Here is a 26,511-nt window from a genome sequence, read left to right on the forward strand (position 1 = left end):
CCCTTTTTTTGGACATTTAGAACATATCTGATTTTTTACTGAATGACTACTGTAGGAACAAACTTATTTTAAAATTTCTTTATAGTTACTGTCAAATGGCTCTTTCAAAAGAGTACCACTTTTCACTCTTACCAATAATGTATGAGTGTCTCTATTTCCCCATACCCTGAAGTATTGAGGAAGTTAGGTTTTGGCAAATGTTAAAATATTTGTCAATCTACTAGATAAAAATAGTACCTTAATATTTTATTTTATTTTATTTATTTTTTTTTTTTTATTTTTTTTTTTTTAAATTTTTTTTTTCAACGTTTTTTATTTATTTTTGGGACAGAGAGAGACAGAGCATGAACGGGGGAGGGGCAGAGAAAGAGGGAGACACAGAATCGGAAACAGGCTCCAGGCTCCGAGCCATCAGCCCAGAGCCTGACGCGGGGCTCGAACTCACGGACCGCGAGATCGTAACCTGGCTGAAGTCGGACGCTTAACCGACTGCGCCACCCAGGCGCCCCAGTACCTTAATATTTTAAATTGCATTTTCTATTTATGAGATTGAGTACTTTGTTTATAGCTCATTTATATTTTTTTCCTCTTCCAATCATTTATTCATCTCTTGTTCTCTTTTTTTCCTTATTGATTTATAGAAGCTCTTGATAACATGATAATTGGCCATTTATCATATTTGTTGCAAATATTTTCCCCAATTTGTCATTTATTCTTACCTTGTTTTATAGTCTTCTATAGCCTTACAGAAATTATAATTTTTTACATACTCTTACTGACCTTTCCTTTATAGCTTCTGCATTTAGTTATGTTTAGATAGGTATTTCCTACTTCAGAGACTATATACAATATAATATGTAATTATATTTTCATGTAAAATTTATATTTGAGTTTTATTCCTGTGGGAGTTATTTTAAGCCTAAAGAGTGATAGGGGAATTTAGCTTTTTTATTTTTCGTCAAATGACTATGTATTCTAATGCCATTAATTGAATAATTCACCTTTTCTCCACTGGATTGAAATGTCACCTTCACTATAAATTCCCATGTGTATTTGCAGTTGTTTCTACACTTTCTTCTGTTCACTTGATTTGTGTATTCCTTCTCTTTGTACCATGTTTAAAATTATAATACTAATAGTTTGTCAACCAACAATTCATGATCCTTTCATGAAGATAAAAGAAGTGGTTTGTTTGTATTTACTGAGATAAGATATTTTGGGAATTAGGTAGGTAGAGATATTTGGTATAACAGAAATAGTAATGTCTTTAGAATTGGTTTGCCTAGGGTCTGTAGTCCCAGGTCTCACCTTAGGTATTTGCCTTTGTGTACCTGAAACTTTGTAGAACTTCTTTAATTACCAAATGAATGAAATTCCTATTACTCTTAGAGGTTGGTTATATGTAAGTTTATCCACCAATTTTATGGTTTAATATTTTCAGAAGGAAAACTGAAAGATAGTCAAAATGTTTATGGTTAGATTTTTAAAAATTAAAGCCAAATAGTTCTTAGGTACATAGGGTTGGAAGAAAGTTGAAAGATTCTGGCAGAATTAAAGAAGCCAATAGAGATGTAAAAGCAAGGGAAGGAAGTGTTCAAAATTGAAGAAAACTATAAAACTAAACAAAAAAATTTAAGTGTTAAAGAGTAATTAGATCTAAAAAGTTTTTTTTTTAATGTTTACTTATTTTGAGAGAGAGAAAGAGAATATGCATGTACCAGTGGAGAAGGGGCAGAGAGAGAGGGAGAAAGAGAATCCCAAGCAGGCTCCATGCTCCACGCAGAGCCCAGTACGGGCCTCGATCTCATGACAGCAAAGATCGCAACCTGAGCCAGCATCAAGAGTCGGACGCTTAACTGACTGAGCCACCCAGACTCCCTAAAAATTTTAAAATAAGAAATTATGATACAGAATAATGTTCAGCAAATTAGATATCACCAAAGATGAGTAGTGCCATAAACAATCATTCATTATACAAGGAACTCCAGATTAGTGAGAAATTAAGAAGTTGGCCTTTTATCAACTGTGTAATTTTGCTACATTGAACTGGTGGAAAGAGGAGGGTGTACACAAGTATAAGCACGGGATAAAATATTAGTTGATAATTCTCATTCTAAGAACACTCACGTCTGAATTTCTAAAAGAAATTAGAATCTTAGATTATTAAGATAATAATAAGATATAAGATAATAATATAAGATAATAATAAGCTATTCAGTTCATTTGGAAATACTATCTTCTATCTTTAGATAACGAGTGTAACTCCTATAATGTAACTCAAATAATTGAAATATAATAGGAAATATTTAAAATGTTTGGTAAAAGGTTTTTGTAAGAAAAATATAAAAAAGTATATCTATTGAAATGGAGGCCCCAAAATGTCAAAATAATTTGCTCAGAATTATGTAATTACAGAATGTAATTTGTTTGCTAGGGTTACCATAACAGAGTACCACAAACTGTGTGGCTTAAACAACAGATTTATTGTTTGACAGTTCTGGAGACTAGAAGTTGGATCAAGGTGTTATCAGGGTGGGTTCCTTCTGTTGCTTTTGCTTGTTTGTTGGCTATCTGGCATTCTGTTTCTTGTAGATGCAATTCTCCCATGTTTGCTTTTATGTTCACATAGTGTTCTCTCTGTGGGCTTATTCATGTCCAAATTTCCCCTTTTTATAAGGACACCAGTCATAATGAATTAGGGGCCTAGTCTACTCCTGTGTGACATCATCCTAACTAATTACATCTCTGCTACCCTGTTTCTAAGTAAAGTTAGTTTCTAAGGTACGCAGGCCTCAGCATACATATCAAGCACACAATTCAACCCATAATAAAAAATAATCTGAATTAAGACTGTAACACAAGTCTCCTGATTCCCATCTGGTGTTATTGTATCCCATGTCATGACATAGGAAAAAATGTATATGTGATGCATTTTATTTTGTGTAAGACTTGCAGGAACATGCCTGTTAAATATTTAAAAAGTAGCTCTTTAAATTTGTGACTTAGTATTAATGCCTTCTCTTAAATCTCTATAATAAATATAGTCTGTATTTTAGCCTTGAAGTTTCCATAAAGCAAGAAATATACAAAATTTTCTAGATTTCCGTGCTTAAAACAGCAAGGGGCTTGTTTTCCTAATTTTCCTGAAGGTCTTTTAAGCTTCACATACACCAGTTTTTATTTAGTATTTTTATTTACCATTATATCTTTTTATTTTTAATGTTTTTATTTTTGAGAGAGAGCGCAAGCTGGGGAGGGTCAGAGAGAGAGAGAGAGACAGATAAAGCAGGCTCCAGGCTCCAACCTGGCAGCACAGAGCCTGACAGGGGGCTTGAACTCACAAACTGCGAGATCATGACCTGAGCCAAAGTCAGACGCTTAGCCAACTGAGCCACCCAGGTGCCTATTTAGCATTATATCTTAATTTCCAAAGTGCTTAACATACCGTTCATGGTCTCTGAAGTCACACCAGGGTTTACATTTGGCTCTTCTTACCACCAAAGTTACCTTTGGGTAGGTTACTGAATTGCTCTGAGTTTGACCTTCCTTACCTGATTAAAGATGAAGGGGGGGGCGCCTGGGTGGCGCAGTCGGTTAAGCGTCCGACTTCAGCCAGGTCACGATCTCACGGTCCGTGAGTTCGAGCCCCGCGTCAGGCTCTGGGCTGATGGCCCGGAGCCTGGAGCCTGTTTCCGATTCTGTGTCTCCCTCTCTCTCTGCCCCTCCCCCGTTCATGCTCTGTCTCTCTCTGTCCCCAAAATAAATAAAAAACGTTGAAAAAAAAAAAAATTAAAAAAAAAAAAAAAAAAAAAAGATGAAGGGGGATAAGATCTAACTATGGGATGATTATGTGTATTAAACAAAATAACATAAAGGTGCTTGTCCAGTCTTGGCATAAAGAAGGCACCCAGATTTCTTTAAGTTTACTTTGTGAGATACTTATATTTAAAAGAAAGTCTGCAGTTAAAAAAAAAAAAAAAAAAAGGAAAAGGAGAATCTGACAAAGCCTTTATTAAGGGAGAAAAAGATGCAGGTGACTTATTTGAGTCAAGATATGTTTCACCTCCTATTTCAACATATTCTCATGCATTTCCTATGACCACTTTTCTTCCACTTACTGGCTCTTTCTTTCTCTGTCTCTTCCTTTCTGTCTTTCTATAATACGTATATATAAACACGTTAAGTTTTTATATGCTTTCTGCATGTTCCTGATAGACTTTTTTCCCCTTGTTCTATTTATTATTGTTTTTTTAAGTCATGTCATGCCTTCTTAAAACTCAGATTTATTGAGGTATAATTTACATCCAGTAAAATTCACCCCTTTTACGTATACAGTTATAGCTTTCATCAATGTATACAGTCATGTAATCACTATTACAATCAGGATATAGACAGTTTCCATCACCTCAGAAAGTTCTCTCCTACCCCTTTGTAGTCCATAGACTCCCCAGCCCCACCCTCTGGAAATCACTGCTCTTGTAGTTTGGCCTTTCCCAGAATATTATATAAATGGGATCGTACAGTAAGTATAAAGCTTTTGGTGTTTGGTTTTTTTACCATAATGCTATTGAGAGTCATCCATGCTGTTGCATGTATCTCTAACTTGTTCCTTTGTATTATTGAGTACTATTCCACTATGTAGATGCACACAGTTAATTATCCATTCACCACTGAGGGATATGTGTTTGTATCCAGATTTGGACTGCTATAAGCAGGCTGCTGTAAATATTCACTATTCACTATGCAGCTGTTTGTGTAAATATTTGCTTTTATTTCTCTTGGGTAGAAAACTGAGAATGGGATTGCTGGGTCATATGGTAAGTGTATGTTTAATTCTAAAAGAAACTGCCAAACTGTTTTTCAAAGTGGCAGTACCATTTTATATTCCTTCCGAGAATGCATGTGAATTCCAGTTGCTGAACATTTTTGTTGGCACTTATTTTTTACTTTTTGTTTTTTTATTTTAACCATTCTAGTAGCTATGTAGTGATACCTCATTGTGGTTTCAACTTGCATTTTCATAATAACTGATGTTTTACATCTTTTCATCTGCTTGTTACTTGTATCTCTTTGGTGATATGTACATTCAGTCTTTTGTTTCTGTTTGTCTCCTTTTCAATTACTTGTTTATTTATTTATTTAGAGAGGGAGAGAGAGAATGAGTGGGGGAGGGGCAGAAAGAAAGGGAGAGAGAGAGAATCCCAAGCAGGCTCCACACTATCAGTGCAGACCCCCACGTGGGACTCAAACTCATGAACCATGAAATCATGACCTGAGCTGAAATCAAGAGTGAGACAATTAACTGACTGAACTACCCAGGTGCCCTCTGTTTGTCTTCTTAATACTAAGTTTTGAAAGTTCTTTAAGTTTACCAGATACCATAACTTTTATCAGACATAGGGTTTTTTTTTTTTTCAGACATGTATTTGGCAAATATCTTCTCCTAGCCTAACAGACTGATTTTTGTCACTATCATCAGAAAATAAATCACATTTAAAATATATTTAAATGTAGGATGCCTGGGTGGCTCAGTCACTTCAGCATCCAATTCTTATATATTTTTTTGATGTTTATTTTTTACTTTATAGAGAGAGAGGCAGAATGCGACCAGGCAATGGGCAGAGAGAGAGGGAGACACAGAATCTGAAATAGGTTCCAGACTCTGAGCTGTCAGCACAGAACCCAATGTGGGGCTCAAACTCATAAACCACAAGATTGTGACCTGAGCCAAAATCAGATGCTTTACTGAGTGAGCCACCCAGGTGCCCCAAGCGTCCAGCTCTTGATTTCATCTCAGGTCATGATCCCAGGATCGTGGGATTGAGCCCCACATTGAGCTCTGTGCTGAGTGTAGAGCCTGCTCAAGATTGTCTCTGTCTCCCTCTGCCCTTCTCCCCTGCTCTCCCTCTTGCTCTATTTCTAAAATAATCATATTTGAATGTATATTTTGCTGACTTTTTTTTTTAATGTTTATTTATATTTGAGAGAGAGACTGAGAGTGAACAGGAGAGGGGCAGAGAAAGAGGGAGACACAGAACTCGAATGGGTTCCAGGCTCTGCACCATCAGCACAGAGCCTGGTATGGGACTCAAACTCACAAACCATGAGATCATGACCTGAGCCGAAGTTGGACACTTAACCAACTGAGCCACCCAGGCGCCCCTATTTTGCTGACTTTTTGCTCTGATTTCTTAGGAGCCCTTGAAGGCTATCTATTTCCCAGTATAATTTACAAAGATGCTGGCCCTATTATTAATATTAAATACATTATTTGTACAGAGGTGATATTTCTCATTTTTTTTTTAATTTTTATTTTTTAGTTTGGGTGTACAGGGGCACACTGTTGCTTAATTAAATTGAGAAAGCTTTAGGGGTGCCTGGGTGGCTCAGTCAGTTGAGCGTCCGACTTCAGCTCAGGTCACGATCTCACGGTTCGTGAGTTCGAGCCCCGTGTCGGGCTCTGGGCTGATGGCTCAGAGCCTGGAGCCTGCTTCGGATTCTGTGTCTCCCTCTCTCTGCCCCTCCCCCATTCATGCTCTGTCTCTCTCTGTCTCAAAAATAAATAAACATTAAAAAAAAAAATTTTTTTTTTAAATTGAGAAAGCTTTAGTTTTCAAATTACCTGCTTACACCTCATCATGTAGTGAATTCACTGGTACTGCCGTTGAGCTGCTTCTTTGGAGTGAGTACTGTGTAGGCTTGACTTTTGTTGTTTCTTCACTGAAGGAAGAAGACCATGGCTGATAAAGAATGAGATGTTCTCTTGGTCACCACATTACAGAATATATATTATCCAAAAATTATTTCTTTTAAAAATATACTTGATCACTTAAAAAAGAAAAAGTCACTTACAAATTGATCGTAAGGAACCAAGAGACCCAAGAGACTGTGATGAATTGAAGCTCGTCCAGAAATTAAGGTGGTCTCTGAAATGATAATGTATTGAGAGCAAGGGACAGGGTTGGGTAATGATTTCTGAAACTTACACATAAACCCAGTTTCATGAAGTGAAGTTTTCTCCTGTTATGAAAGATGTCAAGGAGTTGCATTTGGCTTTTTAAAAATTAGGAAATTCAGGGCCTCCTGGGTGGCTCAGTTGGTTGGGTGTCCAACTTCGGCTCAGGTCATGATCTCACGATTCGTGAGTTCGAGCCCCGCGTCGGGCTCTGTGCTGACGCTCAGAGCCTGGAGCCTGCTTCGGATTCTGTGTCTCCATCTCTCTCTGCCCCTCCTCTGCTCATGTTCTGTCTCTCTCTGGCTCAAAAATAAATAAAACATTAAAAAAAATTAAAAATTAGGAAATTCATCACCTCCACTTTATCTCCTTGCCCATAGTAAATGAATTAAAAAATCTTTAACCTGAAAAGGGAGAACAGGAGAGGAGACAATAGAAGAGAGCATTTTAGAAGCTGAAAAACTGATGGACTGCACAGTAAATTAGTAGATCCTAGAAATCCAAATCCTAAGTTATCATTTGAAAAAGCTAGGAACTAGATTTACATTCACAATAATGTAATACTTTAGCAGTACCAGATACCTCTTGAAACAAGAATTTGGAGGTGGAATTTGATTTAAAAAAAAAAATACAGAGGATACATTGATTATCAGTTTAAGAAACACTCGTATCCCCAGATTTTTCTCTCCCAACTGTGCGGTTGGGTGATTGACTTATCCCTGTACCAACCTGACAAAGAGGAGAGGTTTATTCTATAGAGAGAAAAAAATAGTGCTCTCTAGGCTGAAGAGTGGGGAAATAGGCAATAGAAACTATTGAAATCAAGGAATGATACTAAATAGAGGTGATTAAGGGAAATGTGCAAAGTGGGTGCTGAGACCTTAACTTTACCCCATTCCCCACTTGGCTACCCATACACTAGGTGACAGATATTCTCATTGAGGGCAGTAAATTGCTGGGGACTCCTAGAGAATCTGACCAGCCCAAGAGGAAAGACCTAAAGATAACATCAGAACTTCCCCAACAAAGTAGCCTAACTGGATTATCCAGCAGTGAAGCTCATCTTTGATAAACTAACCATGCATAACTTTACAGATTCCAGTCAGCTTTATAGATCCCCAACTCTTAAAAATGAACGGTTAAGATCACCAGGCATATGAAGTTTCCAGTATGAAAGAGATCAAGAGAGTAAATACAAGACTAGCCAACAAACTATTCTAATATTCCACAAAAATAAAGAAGAAAGTTTGTTTTCTCTGTATTCTCAGAGATGAGAGCATTTGGAATCATGAAACAAAAATGTACACTATAAAAAAGAAAAAGAATAAAACAGACCTATTGTAAATTATAAATATGGTAGCAGTGATTTAAAAAAATCAGAAGGGTTAGAAGATAGAATTATAAACATTTCCCAGAAAATCGAGAAGATAAAGATAGCGAATAGGAGAAAAGATAAAATTGAAGGAATGATCCAAGAGTTTTAACATTTGAAGAGTAGAAACTTCAGGAAGAGAGAACAGAGAAGAAAGGAAACATCAATAAAAGAATACAAGAGGGGCGCCTGGGTGGCTCAGTCATTTGAGTGTCCGACTTTGGCTCAGATCATGATCTCACAGTTCGTGAGTTCGAGTCACGCGTCGGGCTCTGTGCTGACAGCTCGGAGCCTGGAGCCTGCTTCCGATTCTGTGTCTCCCACTCTCTCTACCCCTCCCCCGCTCATGCTCTGTCTCTCTTTCTGTCTCTCTTTCTCTCTCAAAAATAAATAAACATTAAAAAAATAAAAATAAATAAAAGAATACAAGAAAAATCCATAGAAGTAAAGGACGTGAGTTTACACATTGAACGGGTCAAAGGACGTGAGTTTACACATTGAAAGGCCAGCATAATAGATGAAAAAGGACCCATTATTAAGGACATGTCATTGTAGTGAGTCAGATCACTGGGAAGAACGATCGTGGATGCTTCCAGAGGGGAAAAACAGGTCACAACAAAGGATAAGGATTCAAAATTACTGTGGACTTCTCAAAAACAACACTGATAGCTAGAATGCAATGGGCCATGCCTTCATTCTTCTGAAGAATTATTTTCAACACTGAACTCTTTATCCAGCCAGACCATTAAACAAATGCCAAAAGGGCAGATAAAGACATTTTGAAATGTCTCAAAACATTTACTTGTTGCAGCATTTAAAATGTCTTTAGAGATACATGCTCACATATCTACAGATGAAATGATAAGTTTAGAATTTACTTCAAAATAACCCATCTGGAAAGGCTTGAATCGGTGGAGGGTATAGATGAAATCAGAATGGCCAGAAATGTTAATTGTTAAAGCTGAATAGTGGTGTGTGGGGTTTATTATCCTATTCTTTATTTTTGCATAGGTTTGGAAATTCTCATAATAAAAAGTAAACTTACAAATACACATACTACTACAAAGCTTTCTTTTGGAAAATGTGCTCCATGAAAACAAGGAAGTATTAAATAAAAAGGAAGATAGGGCACAGAACATTGTTCTCAGAGTATGATCTCCAGGCCAGTAGCATCAAAGCCAACTGTGAACTTGACAGAAGTGCAGATTCCCAGGCCCAACCTCCGATCTAATGAATCAGGAACTCTGGCTATGAGGTTTGGTATTCTGTCTCAATGATTCTGATATATACGGAAGTTTGAGAGCCACACTTAAAAAATAGCTGTGCTCAAGTAAAGAATGGATATCTCATTTCTCTTAACAGCTTGTTCTCTTGACTTTGATATTTGATCTGACATTTTTTTTTTATTTAAAAAAAAAATTTTTTTAACGTTTATTTTTGAGATAGAGACAGAGCATGAATGGGGGGGGTGGGGTCAGAGAGAGGGAGACACAGAATCCGAAACAGGCTCCAGGCTCTGAGCTGTCAGCACAGAGCCTGACGTGGGGCTCGAATTCACGGACGGCGAGATCATGACCTGAGCCGTAGTCGGCCGCCCAACCAACTGAGCCACCTAGGTGCCCCTTGATCTGGCATTTAATTGAATGGAGTCATTATACATAAAGGCAGAAGAATTCCTATTAGTTGTGCTATTGGTGCTAGCAATCTGAATGGACAATGGATGTGAAAGGTTCAGACTTTGGTAAATTGTTAAGTCAGGTAATTGTCTCAGAAACGGACTAGTTATGAGTTGAACAGATGAACGTCTACCATATGTCAATCTGACTGCTGGTCCAAATGGCATCTTGACATTTTCTGCTAGCATTGTTCATTGAATTTTCCATGATCTAAAATGTCTTTTTCCCTCCTCCACTATCAAAAGCCTGTTTTTTCTCTGGGCCCAACCTAAGCCACAACTTTTCAACAAACCATTGCTCATCTTTTTTACTTAACTGTAAGATTTTGTAAAAAGAAAACATGGACTCTGGTGCGCCCGGGTGGTTCAGTCAGTTAAGCGTGTGACTCGATTTCAGCTCAGGTCATGATCTCGCAGTTCATGAGATCAAGCCCCCGAGTCAGGTTCTGCACTGGATTATCCAGTAGTGAAGCTCCAGAGCCTGCTTGGGATTTCTCTCCCCACCTCTCTCTGCCCCTTCCCCATTCTCTCTCTGTCTCAAAATAAATATATAGACTTAAAAACAAAATAAAACATGGACTAAGCAACTGTTATGTGCTAAGCATTATGCTAGGTGTTTTACATGTTACCTCCTTTAGCCATCATAATAATCTCCTTATAACCTAACTAAATATTAACATATATTTAGCCTTTTCATATACGTGCTTTTCTCTTGGTTTGTGCCTTCGATTTTTATTTCAAGAAGAATGGTAATTGACCACTTCTATTTCATAGTACAAGGATTTCCATTAGCCCATTGGTTCCCAAACGTCATTGTGCATCTAGAAGGCTTGTTGAAACAGATTCCAGTTATATTTGTAAGTTTTATGTAAAAGTGAAATTTTTTTGAAAGACATGAATATTTTCAAATTACTGAATTGTTTTTGATACTTAGAAGGCTTGGAAAGAATTAGTTTTAGAAGCCAAGTTAAGGTCATTAAGATATGCCTTGGTCATAAAGTAATTATAATCAGGGGCGCCTTGGTGTCTCAGTCAGTTAGGTGTGTGACTTCAGCTCAGGTCGTGATTTCATAGTTTGTGAGTTTGAGCCCCACCTTGGGCTCTGTGCTGACAGCTCGGAGCCGGGAACTGCTTCAGATTCTGTGTCTCCCTCTCTCTCTACCCCTCCCCAGCTCACACTCTGTCTGTCTGTCTCACTCTCAAAAATAAAGATTTAAAAAAATTTTTTTTTTAATTTTTTTTTTAACATTTATTTATTTTTGAGACAGAGAGAGACAGAGCATGAACGGGGGAGGGTCAGAGAGAGGGAGACACAGAATCTGAAACAGGCTCCAGGCTCTGAGCTGTCAGCACAGAGCCCAACTCGGGGCTTGAACTCACGGACCGTGAGATCGTGACCTGAGCTGAAGTCGGCCGCTTAACCGACTGAGCCACCCAGGCACCCCTAAAAAAATTTTTTTTTAACAAAAAAAATTATTACAATCAAATAACTTCTGGCAAAGTTTTGGAACATTCCAGTAATGTTATCATTATGTAAATGCATCTTCATGGTTCTACTATCAAATTATTTGAATAAAAGTTCCTTACTGGGTGGTTTTTCCCAGTTCCTAGCACAGTACCTGTGTGAAAACCTGTCAATTGACCTATAGCAAATCTTTATATATATATTTTTTAGGTTTTTATTTATTCAGAGAGAGAGAAAGAGAGAGAGAGAGAGAGAGAGAGAATTCCAAGCAGGCTTCACACTGTCAGCACAGAGCCCGATGCAGGGCTTGATCCCATGAACCATGAGATCATGACCTAGCCAAAAATCAGGAGTTGAATGTTAGCCCACTGAGTCACCTATGCACCCCAGTGTTTATATTTCTGATCTGGGTTTGATTTTCAGAAGTCACCAGAAATTATTCAGAATTATTAAATCAGATAATTGAAGCTAAATAAAGGTATTTGAGCCAAAATATATTTTAGTCAGAGCACAGCATAAAGAAGATATTTACTTATATTAATTTGCTTTCTAACACTTCTTCCTTTTAGTCTAAAATAGTACAGTTTTAACATAATAGAAAATGTGCTTAGATGTAGAAGTTTGCTTTTTATGATTCTTGGGACAGGTGGGTGATCCTCTTTTTAATGGCAAACCATTACCAGTAAAATTCCATTACACCAAATCTACAAGGGATTTTCAAACATCATGGGAAAAGATTACAACTTTATTTTTACTAACTTTTAGCTGAAATTTAGCATTTTCTTTATTAATGTAGTCAAAAATTACAGTACAGTACATTATCAGTATTTGTGACTTTTTCACCAACAGAAATTATAAATACTGTCCCATGGCATTATTGGCATACTGCTACTAGATAGTAATTTGTTAATATAAAATAACACATACAGGGCGCCTGGTTGGCTCAGTCATTTAACTGCCTGACTTCAGCTCAGGTCAGATCTTGCAGTTCATGAGTTCAAGCCCTGCATCAGGCTCTGTGCTGACAGCTCAGAGCCTGGATCCTTCTTTGGATTCTTTGTCTCCTCTCTCTCTGCCCCTCCCCTGCTCACACGCTGTCTCTCTTTCAGACATTAATATTTATTAAATATTAATAAAAACTAAAAAAATAACACGTATGTATATTAGTATACCTTAACTTAAATTTTTTTGTTATGTAATTGGTTTCCTTTAGAATTATATGTATTTTGCTTCATACTTTGAAAACATGTTCTCAGGATTTTGAAAGTTTCATCAGATTTGCATAGGAGTGCATGAAACTTTGCATTACACAGGGCTGCACAGAACATATTTGTAGCATTAGAATTTTGTTTTGAGTCTCTTGATGTCTTCAAGTAATTTAAGATGAAAGAATTAATACCTAAATTTCTAATTTTTTTTAATGTTTATTTTTGAGAGAGAGAGAGGCAGTGTGTGAGCAGGGGAAGGGCAGAGAGAGAGGAAGACACAAAACTTGAAGCAGACTCCAGGCTCTGTGCTGTCAGCACAGAGCCTGACCGCGAGATAATGACCTGAGCCAAAGTTGGACGCTTAACCGACTGAGCCACCCAGGCGCCCCAGTATCTAAATTTCTAAAGTGAAATGAAGTATTTCAGGCCCAGGGAAGAAAAGAAAATGCATTACACTATCCTTTCTCTGCTGGGCTTCAGGCTATCTTGGATTTTGAGGTTTTGCATGGTCTACCTTTTTCTTAAACTTCATTTCTTACCAGACTCCCTCCAGTCATGCTACACTTTTAGTGTCTTATCTAAGCCTGCTCTTTCCTGCCCATAAGTATTTATATGTGCTTTTCTTGCTGTCTGGAATGTTCTTTCTTTCTTCCTTTGTCCATTCCATTACTTTCTTGGAAACCTTGGCCTACCTGATTAGATTACTTTTTTTTTTTAATTTTTTTTAACATTTATTTATTTATTATTGAGAGACAGAGCATGAGCATGGGAGAGGCAGAGAGAGGGGAGACACAGAATCCGAAGCAGGCTGCAGGCTCTGAGCTGTCAGCACAGAGCCCCGACGCGGGGCTGGAACCCACAAACCACAAGATCATGACCTGAGCTGAAGTCGGATGCTCAACTGACTGAGCCACCCAGGTGCCCCTGATTAGATTACTTGTAATATAGGCTTTCTCAGCATAATGTACCGTTCTTATTTATGGCTTTTACAGTTGAAGTTTTACATTTCTTGTGTGATTGATTTGGTTAACGTGAGTTCTGCAAAGTTAAGAACCATGCCTGTTTATCCTCGGCATTGTATCCCCAGTGCCTTGAATAGTACTTGGTAAATCATAGATGTTCATAAATATTTCGTTGGTTGGTTGGGTTACATGGATAAATAAATAAACATGAAAGGTTTAAATCATGGTTGTCCAATAAAAATATGTTAGTCACATATACAAGCCATATAAGTAATAGAAAATTTTCTAGTAGCCACATCAAAAAAGGAAAAACAAGTGAGATTGATTAATTATATTTTATTTAACTTAATATATCCAAAATATTGTCATCCTAATATACAGTCATAAGAAATTATTACTAAGATATTTTACATTTTGTTTTTTACCAAGTCTTCAAAATCCAGTGTGTATTATACACTTACAGCTCATTTTAGTTCAGACTAGCCATACATGACTAATGACTACTATATTGGACAGCACAGGTTTCAATGTCAAAGCATATTAAAAATTAAGAAATTGGGGGCTGCCTGCATCATGGTCCAGCCTTTATTTCAGGATAAATTTTGAAAGCAGGATTTTGTTTATTCAGAAATTCCCAAAATTGAGATATATCAAATCAGTGTGTTAAATGAAAAAATTGAAATGAATACTTAATACTTACAGTTTGCTTACCTATATATTTTCTTTAAGATTTGCAAGTTACGAAGGGAAAATACAGTCTTGGAAAAGACATCACGCATTTGAGGGCAGTGAGATTATTCAAACTGACCTTGTCTAAGAATCTTTTGTTAGGTTCTGCTCTCTTAAAGTAACATTTTTATTAAGTGGCTTTAATTATTTTAGCATTTTTTATTGTAGGATGAGTCTGGGAAGGTTCTTCTGGCAAAATATTACTGTATTTTAATGAGTCTGATGCCACCAAATTTAAGATGCACTGTTATTTTATATGTCACATTGCCATTTTAAGTTGATACCATTTGTAAGACATCCTTATTTCAGAGACAAAATTTGTATGTGTGGCAGGGAATTTTATAATAGGTGAAATGAGGTATTTGAGTAGAAATCTCAAAGAGGAAAATGAATGTGGTAAGAGGTGACATGGTAGGAAGCAGCAGTTGTCAAGTTCCTCCATGGCTAGTTGAAGGAACTGTAAGGAGTCCTGTGTGACTGGAGGCCTGGATGGTCTGTAGACAAGGGGAAAGTAGTAGGAAAAGAAGGCAGAGAGGTATGCTCCTGATTGTATAGAGCCTTGTGGGTCCTTGTGAGGACTTCAACTTTGTATGCGAAATGAAAAGGGAAGTTATGGAAGTCTGAGCAGTGGAGTGATTTGATCCTTGTAACAAGATCACTTTTGGCTGCTTTGTTATGAATAGTTTGTAGGAGGAGGATGGAAGCAGGAAACCAGAATTAGGCAGCCCTAAGAAATTATACACATAATCCAGGTGAGACATAGCAGTGGTTTGGATCCAGCTAGTATTGCTTATTAGAAGTGAATGGATTCCAGATTTATTTTGGAGGTCCAGCTGACAAGGTTTGCAGATTTGCTGATGAATGCCTTATATGATTCAGTGAAATGAGTCGGATGATTTCAGGTCTAAGCAACTGTTGGTTACCATTTATGGAAATGTAGAAGCCTAGAGTTTGGTGAAGCAAATCACATGACCAGGTTTTGATGTGTTGAGATTCCTCTTAATAGTCAGGAGAAGACACAAAAGAGGCAATTAAGTAAGAGTTTGGAGGTTAGGGAAAGAGGACCTGTCTGAAGTTATAAATTGTGTGTGTTTGTGGACACGTGAATGTACATGTGTCAAGTGGTATGTGTGCAAATTTATCTTTTGATCCTCATATCATTGACTGTTTCTTCAGAATTCCCTCCCCCGCCAACCCAGTATGTTTAATTTTTGATTTTAATGTTAGTGGTTGTGTAAAATGTTAGATGATATTTGCTAAACATTTGTCAAATGTGTGGCTCTTGGTTAACAGTGGGATAGAAAGAGGAAGGTTGTAAGGAAAGAGACTTTTGTATCATTTTTAACTTTTTCCTTTGAAATAATTTTATATAAAAAATTGTAAGACTAATGTGATAACTCTTGTGGACACTTAGATTCACCAATATTTTAATGTTTCTTTTATCTTGTTCTCTAGACACATGTACACATGCCTTATATCTTTCCCTGAGTCATTTGAGAGTAGGTTTCATATATCACACTTCTTTTCCTCTTAATACTTCAGTGTATAATTTCCAAGAGCAAAGATATTCTCTTTGCAGGTATAACCATAATATAGCTGGCAAATTCAGGACATTTCATGTAGTAATATCTTTTTTTCTAATTTAAAGTCTGTATTCCAGTTTTGTCCATTGTTCAGCAGTATCCTTTGTAGCATATTTTTTCCCTTCAGTACAAAATCCAGTCTACAGCGTGTATTGCATTTAGTTGTCATGTTTCTTTTAGTTTCTTTTAATCTAGACCAATTAGCTCCTTAGCCTTTCTTTGTCTAGTGTAACATATTTTTGAAGACTCTGGGCAAGTTATTTTCTAGAATGTTTTTCATTTAGGACTTGATGTTTCTTTGTGATTTGATTCAGGTTATGCATCCTTGGCAAAATACACTAAAATGATGTGGTGTCCTTCTCAGGGTATATCTCACTAGAGGCACAGATATCTGTCTGCTTTTTTTTATATGTAAATGTTATGGTTAAGATTTGAAGGGTGGGGAGGTGGACGAGGGTTCTATGACTCCCCTCCAACTCCAAAAGAAAGTTGGAAAAAACATTGAATTAAGCTTGGTTCATTATTCGCCACTAAAAATCTTCCAACTTGATTCTCCTCATTTTGATTCTCTGCTAAAACTTTCAGATTATCATGATTTTTCTGGGTGGAATTCTTACAAGGAATGCATTTACCAGAAAATGGAAATGTCTGCTTACCATAGCATTTATTCCTCCCTGTAAATCATATGATATTTTCATTGATACCTATGTTCATTGATAGTTTCTACATTTACATAGCACTATTTTCATTCCTTACACTGGGGACTTTCCCAAGATCATACCATCTATGTTAGATTCTGAATATAGCCAGCTGGCCTGCTTTAATGCCTCTGTCATTGGCCTGTACAAGTGATGATAATCTTATGTGGTTCACTTTGAACATTTTGTTGAATATCTTTTTCTTTTCACTTTAAAAAAACTTTAAATTTGAAATAATTGTACTTATACAGAAACTTGCAGAATGGAACCAGAGGTTTTATTTATCCTTCATCCAGTTTCCCTGCATCGTAAGATCTTACATAGCTGTAGTACAGTTCAAAACCCAGAAGTTGATATTGGTACAACCCACAGACCGTATTCACATTTTACCAGGTTTACGTGTACTCATTTGTGTGTATGTCTGTGTGCATGCATGCACATGTGTATGTAGTTGTATGCAGTTTTATCACTTGCAAAGATTCTTGTAACCACCATTACAGTAAAAATAGAGAACTGTTTCATCACCACAAAGATCCCTCATTCTACCCCTTTATAGGCTCTTCTGTCTCTCTCTTCTCTCCTTCCAGCCTTCTCTCTCATTCCTAACCCCTACAACCACTCATCTTTTCGTCAGTTCCGTACTTTTATCCTTTTGAAAATTTTATATAAATGGAATCACACAGTATATTACCTTGTGAGATTGGCTTTTTTCCTCAGTATGAGTAAGATGCACCAGGCTATTGAATATGTCAATAATATGTTCCTTTTATTGCTAAGTAGTATATGTACCATAGTTTGTGTAACATGAACTAATCAAAGGACATTTGGTTTGCTTGCAATTGAGGGGCTGTTACTAATAAAGGTCTCATGAACAATGATGTGCATGATTTTGTGTGGACCTTAGTTTTCTGAATTTTGGTCTCCGCGTTCAGTAAATAAATATTTGTTCAATGTCAGTCACTGTCCTAGGGCCTGAATTATACTGGTGTACCTATCAGGGACTCTTGTACACAGTCTCTAATCACATATGTTTAATCACATATGTATGTAATCACACATGCCTGAACAGTATGTTTGGGCTCACATTTTATGTGTGCTTTTGTAACCTCTTTGTATCTTCCCACATATTAAGTTGTTCACTTTCCAGACTTTGGAAATACTGTTTTTGAATGGATATCTTCTACTCCATTAGGAAATGAACATTTGCCATTTTTGGACTGCTATTGTATCATTCAGATGTCCACTCATGGAATCAGAAATCGCTGGAGATTTTTCAGCAGAAAGTGTTTAGAAGTAAACAAAAGAAACACTTTGTGGGTAGTGCATAGGTAGTAACTGCAAGAACCAGCTTTTATTCCTTGGGTCAGAGGAACGAAGGGACGAGGTTGGGGTTATCTGAACTTAGAAGTTGGAGGGAGAGCCCCGCCGAGTTGGGAGTTGGACTTCTGAAGAGAAAGGTTTGCCCACTGGTGCTGGTACCAGTATCCCAGGAGCCTTTTGGGACTGAGGCTTAAACTTCTGAGTTGAAAGGACTGCCTGGTTAGTACTTTCAGAAGCTGAGACTCAGGCATCTGGAGATGGGAACACTGTTCATCTGCTATCTCAGAAGCTTAGAGGAAATGCACTGTGACATCTAGAAGAAGGATTATACCCAGTGTAGTTGGTATTAATATCTTCGTAGTTTGAAGGGGAATGCTGTAGAACTCCACTTCACGTATCTAGTAAGTGGCCCTTGCACAGTTGATGCTGGTACATCTGAGGTGGCCAGCTAGTTCAGGGAGTTCTAAAAGAGGCTGGAGCCCGGAACTGACTACCATTTCCAGGACTAAGGACCTTTGCTAGACAAATGTTGATGGAAACGGTATGTAACAAAAAACACAGGCTTTTTCTGCCTTCCTCCTGGCTTCCAGTCTCTGGCTAGAATGGTGCCCATACTGAACCAACAAAGAAGACTAATAGAGGGGAAATGTATTTTGCCATATCCCAGTCCCAGTAGCATAAGATAATATAGAAGGGTGGATTTAAGAGAGCCGATATGGTTAATAAGAAGTGGCAAGCTCATTATCAAATGAGCTTTTAAAGAATTCCCTGCTATGAGTCTGAATAGGTCTTCTCAATGAATCTGCAAAAGCCAGAGTCTCATTTTCCCCTCTCACCCTAGCATCCCTCCAGCCCATCAACTCCCCTTGTTACATGATTATACATATTATGTTATATATTATTACATATAATATGTTATTGTTATGTATATTATGCATTATACATTATTAATGAATTATTATATACAATATATGTTTTATATGTTATATATTATGTATATTATGTTATTACATATTATACATATTACATGTGAATTAGGCCTAGGTAATCAGGCTGCTGATACATACCCTCCCCCACCTCTACTGCCCCTTGTCTCCCCCAGCCCTACCTTGATTGTGAAGCAGGATCTTAAAGAGAAGCAATGACAGAAAGTTTTTCTTATGATAATATTGGCAACTGCAGCATCCAGTTTCTAGGAGCAGCAGTGCCACTAGTGGCTTCCAGGGTCCAGAAGAGGAAGCGGCCTGTCTGTACAGTTGACACCGTGGGGTGCAGTCTCAGAGTTCTCTCTCTTACCTAGTCTCCCCTGGCTCCTTTCCATTTTCTGACCTCGTTTATTTATATTTCTTAGCAATATGAGCTGCCTGATACTTTCAAAAGAAACTTCTTCAGTGAGCAAGCATCAGTTTCTCTTACTTGTAATTTAGAGCAATGTTTGATGTATTTTATTTGAATCTGGTAGGCTTTACTTATTTTCTGGCTGAACAAAGATATTTTAATATTTTGCATTTATTTGTAAAAAAAATTAGATGCTCAGCTTAGATAATTTTGTCTTTAACCTCAGTGAGCATTGGACAGGATATTTGGCAATGAGTAGAATAAGGGTGAAATCTCGATTGTGGTGGTACTAGGTGGCTAAAACTAAACAGAAAAACCAGCCAGGCACCTTCCTGACCAACAGAACCTGACAAAGGTTTTGGTACAACCAGGGCTGATGGAAAATGAGTAGGGAACCACAGAGGAGAAACCAGAGAAGGGCAACTCAAAGTTGTGTAAAAAGTCTACCCAAGTCTCTAGTTGACTCCTAAACAATGTATGTGGGAGACAGATAGAAAGTAGTCTTAAAATGTGATCTGAGTCACTGCCACCATGGGAGAGATGTGGGGGAGCTAAAGCTGCTTTCAAGAACATTTGCCATTTTTTTAACTGTAGGTACCAAGAGAAGGAATGTAGTTAGTGAGGAGATAATCCAGAAAAGAAGAGCCAGAGAAAGGGAACCCCAAATGTAAAACTCGGTCCAAATTTGTACCTGACCTTTCATTTGTGTGTGCACAGGCCAGACTGAAAGTACTCTAAACTGAGACCCTAGCTGCTGCCCATTGAACACATGACAGAATTAGCAATTTGGGTCTGAGCATGTTAATTGCCTGCTGAAACAAAAACAGAATTTTTCAGAGTAAAACAGAATCCAGAGTTCACAACCTAACATTCACAGTTTTCAGGGTCAACTCAAAATTACTCAAGATACAAAAAGCCAGGAAATTACAGCACATTCTCAAGGGAAAAGACATGAACCAAGGCCAAATTCAAGATGAGCAAGATGAATTATCTGATAGGGATTTTAAAGCAGGTTGTATGTTTGTGTGAGGTAAAAGAAAATAGGCTTGTAATGAATGAAAAGGTAGACCATTTCAGCAGAGAAAAAGAAAACATAGAACCGATGGGAATTTTAGAACCATGAAGAATGATATCTGAAATAAAAACCATTCACTGTCTGGAATTTATAGTAGAGATGACAGAAAATAATTAGGATTTTGAATATACATCAAAAGAAGTCATTTTTTTTAATGTTTATTCATTTTCGAGAGGCAGGGGAAGGACAAAGAGAGGGGAAGACACCGAATCCAAAGCAGGCTCCAGGCTCCAGGCTCCGAGCTATCAGTACAGAGCCTGATGTGGGGCTTAAATTCACAAGCCATGAGATCATGACCTGAGCCAAAGTCAAATGCTTAATTCACTGAGCCACTTAGGCACCCCCCAAGTAGTCATTCTTAACCCAATTTTTATTTTGTTTTGTTTTGTTTTATTTTAAATGAGCAGAATTAAATGGGTTTTAGGAGTCTTCAGAGAGAAAAGAAAGTGAAAAAATATTTGAAGAAATTATAGTAAAACTTTCCAAATTTGGTGAAGAATATAAATTTATATATTTGAGAAGCTCAACCGACAATAGGACAAATTGAAACCGGATACATCATAGTCAAACTGTTGAAAACTAAAGATAAAAAATCCTGAACTTAGCTATAGAAAAATGACACATAAATGGGGACATTCAAACTACTGTATACTTCTCCTTAGAGATCATGGAGGCTAGAAGACATCTTGTAATGGATTCAGTGAAGATACTCTTCAAAAAGGAAGTGAAATAAAGATATTTTTAGATAAAGGAAAACTAAGAGAACTTGTGGGCAGACGACCTGTGCTACAAGAGATGCTAAGGGAACTTTTTCAAGCTGGAGAGAAATAAACCAGAGGTAAACAGGTCTTTAGGAACTAATGAAGAACATCAGAAAAAGTGAATATGTGTTGGTAATTATAGGATTATTTTTCCCTTTTAATGCTTTTAAGATACAGAAAATCTGAATAAGCCAGATCTAAAAACCTGAACTTAATATCTCCCTACCAAGAAAACCTGCCCACATGATTTCCCTGGTATGTTGTTTAATACATCCAAAGAAATAGTTCCAATCTTATACAAACTCTTTCCTACACTTTCCTACACAGCGTAGGTGTGAAACCTAAACCTGATGAAGACATCACAAGAATATTAGAGCTCTATGGTAGACATAGATACCATATTCTTTTATAAAATACTAGCAAATCAATAGTAGAAGAATTATGTATAACTTCTCAGCCTTTTGGCTAAGATTATGTGTAGTATCTATTCTTATCAGTTTAATATTTGATACATCCTCTATCCACGGACAATATAGTAAACGGATTTTTGGAGCAGGGAGATGGAATAGGAGGTTCTTCCATCCACTCCACACATCGACCTTGTATTGCATTTCCTCCAGGCATGTTGCACTGCCTGCACCCTCAGGACAAAAACAAAAAAGTGGATTATATATAATGAACAAACAAATGTACTTTATCTTAGGAATTAGAGGTTAATTTAATGTAGCAAATCAATCATTATAATTCACCAGTTTTTTAATTTTATTTAAAGCCAAGTTGGTTAGCATATACTGTAATAATGGTTTCAGTAGAATCTAGTGATTCATCACTTACATATAACACCCACTGCTCATCCCAACAAGTGCCCTCCTTAATGCCCATCACCCATTTAGCCCACCCTCACCTAATACCCCTCCAGCAACCCTGTTTGTTCTCTGTATTTAAGAGTCTCTTGTGGTTTGCTTGCCTCTTTTTATATTACTTTTCCTTCCCTTCCCTGTGTTCATCTGTTTTGTTTCTTAAATTCTGCATATGAGTGAAATCATACAATATTTATCTTTCACTGACTGTCTTGTTTTGCTTAGCATAATAAATTCTAGTTCCACCCATGTTGTTGCAAATGGCAAGATTTCATTTTTTTATTCCGTTGTATAGTAAAACCTTGGATTGTGAGTAACTTGTTCTGCAAGTGTTCCACAAGAGAGGTAAACATTTTTAATAAATTTTAACTTGATAAATGAACAATGTCTTGCAATACAAGTAGTACGTGACTGACATCACATGATCACAAATGAGCCAGTGGTTCTTCTTTCTCTCTCTCTCTCTCTCTCTCTCTCTCTCTCTCTCTCTCTCTCCCTCTCTCCCTCTCTCTCTCTCCCTCTCTCTCCCTCTCTCTCTCTCTCTCTTCTCTCTCTCTCTCTCTCTCTCTCTCTCTCTCGCTGTTGAGTTGTGGGTGATGGTCTCCCATGCTTGGATACTCCATCTCAGGCCACGGTGTTTGACAGAAATCAGTGATTTTCCAGTACGTTGGAAGACGCCCACAAATGGCACTAGTGTAGTTTTCGTCACTTCAAAGCACCTGTGGACAGTCCTTTGCTTTTCCATACAAGACTAAGCTTAGAAATGCTTTACTTCATTTTAGTCAGGCTGCCTGCAGATATAGACCCTTTCCTCTGCTGCTTTATTGCCAATTACTTTAAATACGGTATTTGACAAGAGTATATTAATACTGTAGTGTAGTCAACATCTGTGCAAGCATATACAATGGCCCCCAGGAAGAAAAAGATTCCATTGAGCCAACAAATAGCAGTGATTCTGTTAGCGATAGTGAAAGTTGTCCTCCTCTCTCTTGTCTCCCTCACACCAGCCATGAAGGTTTTCAAAGGTAAGTGCAGGTTAATTTGTCTATTTTTCTCTATATTTTGTATCATATTACAATATTGTCATCATTTTTTATGGGTATTTTGGGGTTGTAGAACGAATCATCTGAGTTTCCATTATTTCTTGTGGGGAAATTCACTTTGATATGCAAGTGCTTTGGATTACAAGCATGTTTCCTGAACAAATTATGCTCACAAACTAAGGTTTTATACCACATCTTTATCCATTCATCAGTCAATGGACATTTGGGCTCTTTCCATAATTTGGCTTTTGTTGATAACACTGCTATAAACATTGGGGTGCATGTGCCCCTTCGGATAATACCTGATAGTGCAAATGCTGGGTCATAGGGTAGCTCTATTTAAAATTTTTTTTTGTTTTGTTTTTTCAGAGAGAGAGAAAACATGAGCAGGAAAGGGATAGAGAGAGGGGAGAGAGAATCCCAAGCAGGCTCTATGCCATCATTGTGGAACCCAGTGCAGGGCTTGATCTCACAAACCATGAGAGCATGTCCTGAGCCCAAATCCAGTTGGACGCTTAACCAACTGAGCCTCCCAGGTGCTCCTATTTTTAATTATTTGAGGAACCTCCATACTTTTTTCCAGAGTAGCTGCATCAGTTTGCATTCCCACCAGCAGTGCAAAAGTGTTCTCCTTTCTCCCTATCCTCGCCAACATCTATTGTTTCTTGAGTTGTTAATTTTAGTCATTCTGACAGGTTTGAGGTGGTATCTCATTGTTTCCTGATTTGTATTTCCCTGATGTAATTCACCATTTTAACAAACTAAAGACAAAAATTCGTAACAAATTTCAATAGATCAAAAAGGTTTTGACAAAATCCCAATATTCATTTAAATTGAAAAAAAAAATTCTTAGGGAACTAGAAGTAGAAAGGAACATCAGCCTAATGAAGCGCATCTACAAAAACACATAGTTTAACATCATGCTCAATGGTGAAATATTTTATGCTTTTCTCCTAAGATTAGGGTCAGGGCAAGAATGTATGTGCCCTTATCACTTCAGTTTTAACATTGTATTTGGTCATCCTAGTCATTTCAGTATGGCAAGAAAAAAGATCTAAAAGGGCATAAAGATCAGAAAGCCAGAAGAAAAACTTGGCAGTAGCATCAAGGTTTTGTAGATATTTTTAGGTGTAAAATAGGTGTTTTAGGTGTTGGAAGTACTAAGTGAATTTTGCAAAATCATAGAATATATGGTTAATATACAATTATGAGATCTATTATATACCATAAGCAGTGAAATTTTAAAAACAATTCCATGTACAGTAACATAACAAGACTTAGGAATCAGTCCTGCATTATGGATTGGACATGTATAATACAGGCTACGTGAGATTATTGAGAGAAATTAAAGAAGACATGAATAACTGGAGAAATGCCCATGGATTAGAAGGCTCAGTATTGTTAAGAGGTCACACCTTTCCATATTAATCTATAGAAAAATCTATGGAATTCCTGCAACCTGGTACTAAATGTTCTTGGAAATACAATGTGAAATGCAAACTACCTAGATTAGCCCAAATAGGTTTTAAAAGGGGAGTAGAGTTTGAAGACATACACTACATGATTTCAAGACTGATTATTGGGCAGCAATAATTTGGTGTTGGGAGTAAGAATAGACTTCTTTTTTTTTTTTTTAAGGATTTTATTTTTAAGTAATCTCTACACCCAGCGCGGGGCTCAAACTTACAACCCCCAGATCAAGAGTTGCATGCTGTACTGACTGAGCCAGCCAGGTGCCCCAAGAGTAGACATATAGGTCAATGGAACAGAACAGAGGCCAGAAGTAAACCCAAGCAAGGATGAGGAGTAACTGGACTTTGGTAGGCTGCTGGTGAGAATGTAAAATGATACAACTAATTTTTGGCAGTTCCTTAAATATATAGTCACTTTATAAGCCAGGCATTCCGCTCTAGGTCAGGAGAAGTGAAAATGTATGTCCCTACAAAGATATGAATTTTCACAACAAATTTATTCAAAATAACCAAGAAGTGAAAGCAATTGTCCATCAACAAGTAAATAAATAAGCAATATGAAGTTCACTAAAATTTTAGTTGACTTTGAGTTTCTATGTCTTCTTACACTCTGTCCACTGAGTTTAACCTTTCAGAGAGTCTTTCATTCTACTTGTGCCAGCACCAGAGAAATCTCTTCTAAAGTATCCTGTGGTACTGTTCTAGACTTTTGGGTCTTTTCTATAATGCTGCTTCTGGAATTTTCCTTATTGTCTTCTTGGGAAGTCCCTTTGCTTCTTCTTTTCATGGATCTCAAATACTTCTTGCTTCTCTTTGTTACTCCCTCATTTTACTGATGCATATCTCCCAGGTTTGAAAGGTAAATTTTTATTTATCTTCATGGTTTAGAACTTTCATACCAATTAAGTGCCTGGGTGTGAAACCCTTAAATATCATTACTATCTGCCTTTTTTCTTGGACTAAATTTTCTCATGGAAGAATCTTCCTATAGACAGAAGAGGATGGAAGGAGAGAGTGTGAGTGCTAGGTTTCTGGGAGTCAAGTAGGGGAAAGATCTTTAGTATAAATACTTTCTGATTTGCTTTTTTTTTTCCCTTTCCCTACACCCCACACCCACTGCTGTGTAAGACTGTCCCTACTTCTTACACCTGTCTGATACCATCTCTCTGAGGGCTAAGGGTGGGGCTTCTAACACTGTACAGTGGTAGGTGAGTAGTCACCAATGCTTGGGATTCCAGGAATCTAGTTGTACCTTTTAATGACTCTTGGTCAGTTTTGTTTTCAGCTCCACCCTTGCCTTTACCTTTATGGCTACCTGATGCTTCCAGTTCCCTTGCTTTTCCATAATTGCATACAAACTGGCTTGATTCTTTTGCCTTCTTTTTTCTTGTAGATGTTTAATTTTCAGTTTTTTTCAAGCCTGCTGTCAGTTACCACATTCTACTTTTAAATTTTGTTGAAAACTTTTTTCTTTTTTTTTTCTTTGTGGATTTATGCCTCTTGTTCCTATAAGGTTATTTTGGCAGATAATGGATGCTTTGGGCTGAATGTTTGTGTCCTCCCCAACCTCATGTGTTGAAGCCTTAATTCTCATTGTGATAGTAATCAGAGGTGGGGCGGGGCCTTTGGGAGATAATTGGGTTTAGATGAGGTCGTGACACCGAAGTCTACATGATGACATTGGCATCCTTATGAGGAGATGAAGAGACCAGAGAGTTCTCCTTCTTCTCCACATGAGGACACAGCTGGAAGGCAACCATCTGCAAACCAGAAAGAGGGCCCTGACAAACACCCCACCGTGCTGGCACTGATCTGGACTTGTAGCCTCCAGAACTGTGAAAAATTTCTATTTAAGCTACCCACTTTATGGTTTTTGTGTTATAGAATCCCAAAGAACTAAGACAAACCAAGACAGGTATAAGTGCCATTTTACTTTTTGGTATATTTTCTGTCCTTAACAATGAATGTTGACATGGTAAAGTATGAGGTCCACCT

At 37.4% G+C, this 26,511-nt stretch overlaps 1 protein-coding gene and 1 non-coding gene across 4 annotated transcripts in view; both read left to right on the forward strand.

Moving 5' to 3' along the window:
* The window catches only part of CERT1 (ceramide transporter 1), a 107,359-nt gene that overhangs the window by 9,818 nt on the left and 71,030 nt on the right, over window positions 1-26,511 (forward strand). The gene's annotated exons all lie outside the window — the stretch shown is intronic.
* On the forward strand, window positions 21,587-21,777 carry LOC131490052 (U2 spliceosomal RNA). The gene has a single exon (XR_009250925.1). It is a non-coding gene; the product is annotated as a U2 spliceosomal RNA (small nuclear RNA).

Source organism: Neofelis nebulosa, chromosome 1, assembly GCF_028018385.1.
Source record: "Neofelis nebulosa isolate mNeoNeb1 chromosome 1, mNeoNeb1.pri, whole genome shotgun sequence".
Lineage (NCBI taxonomy): Eukaryota > Metazoa > Chordata > Mammalia > Carnivora > Felidae > Neofelis > Neofelis nebulosa.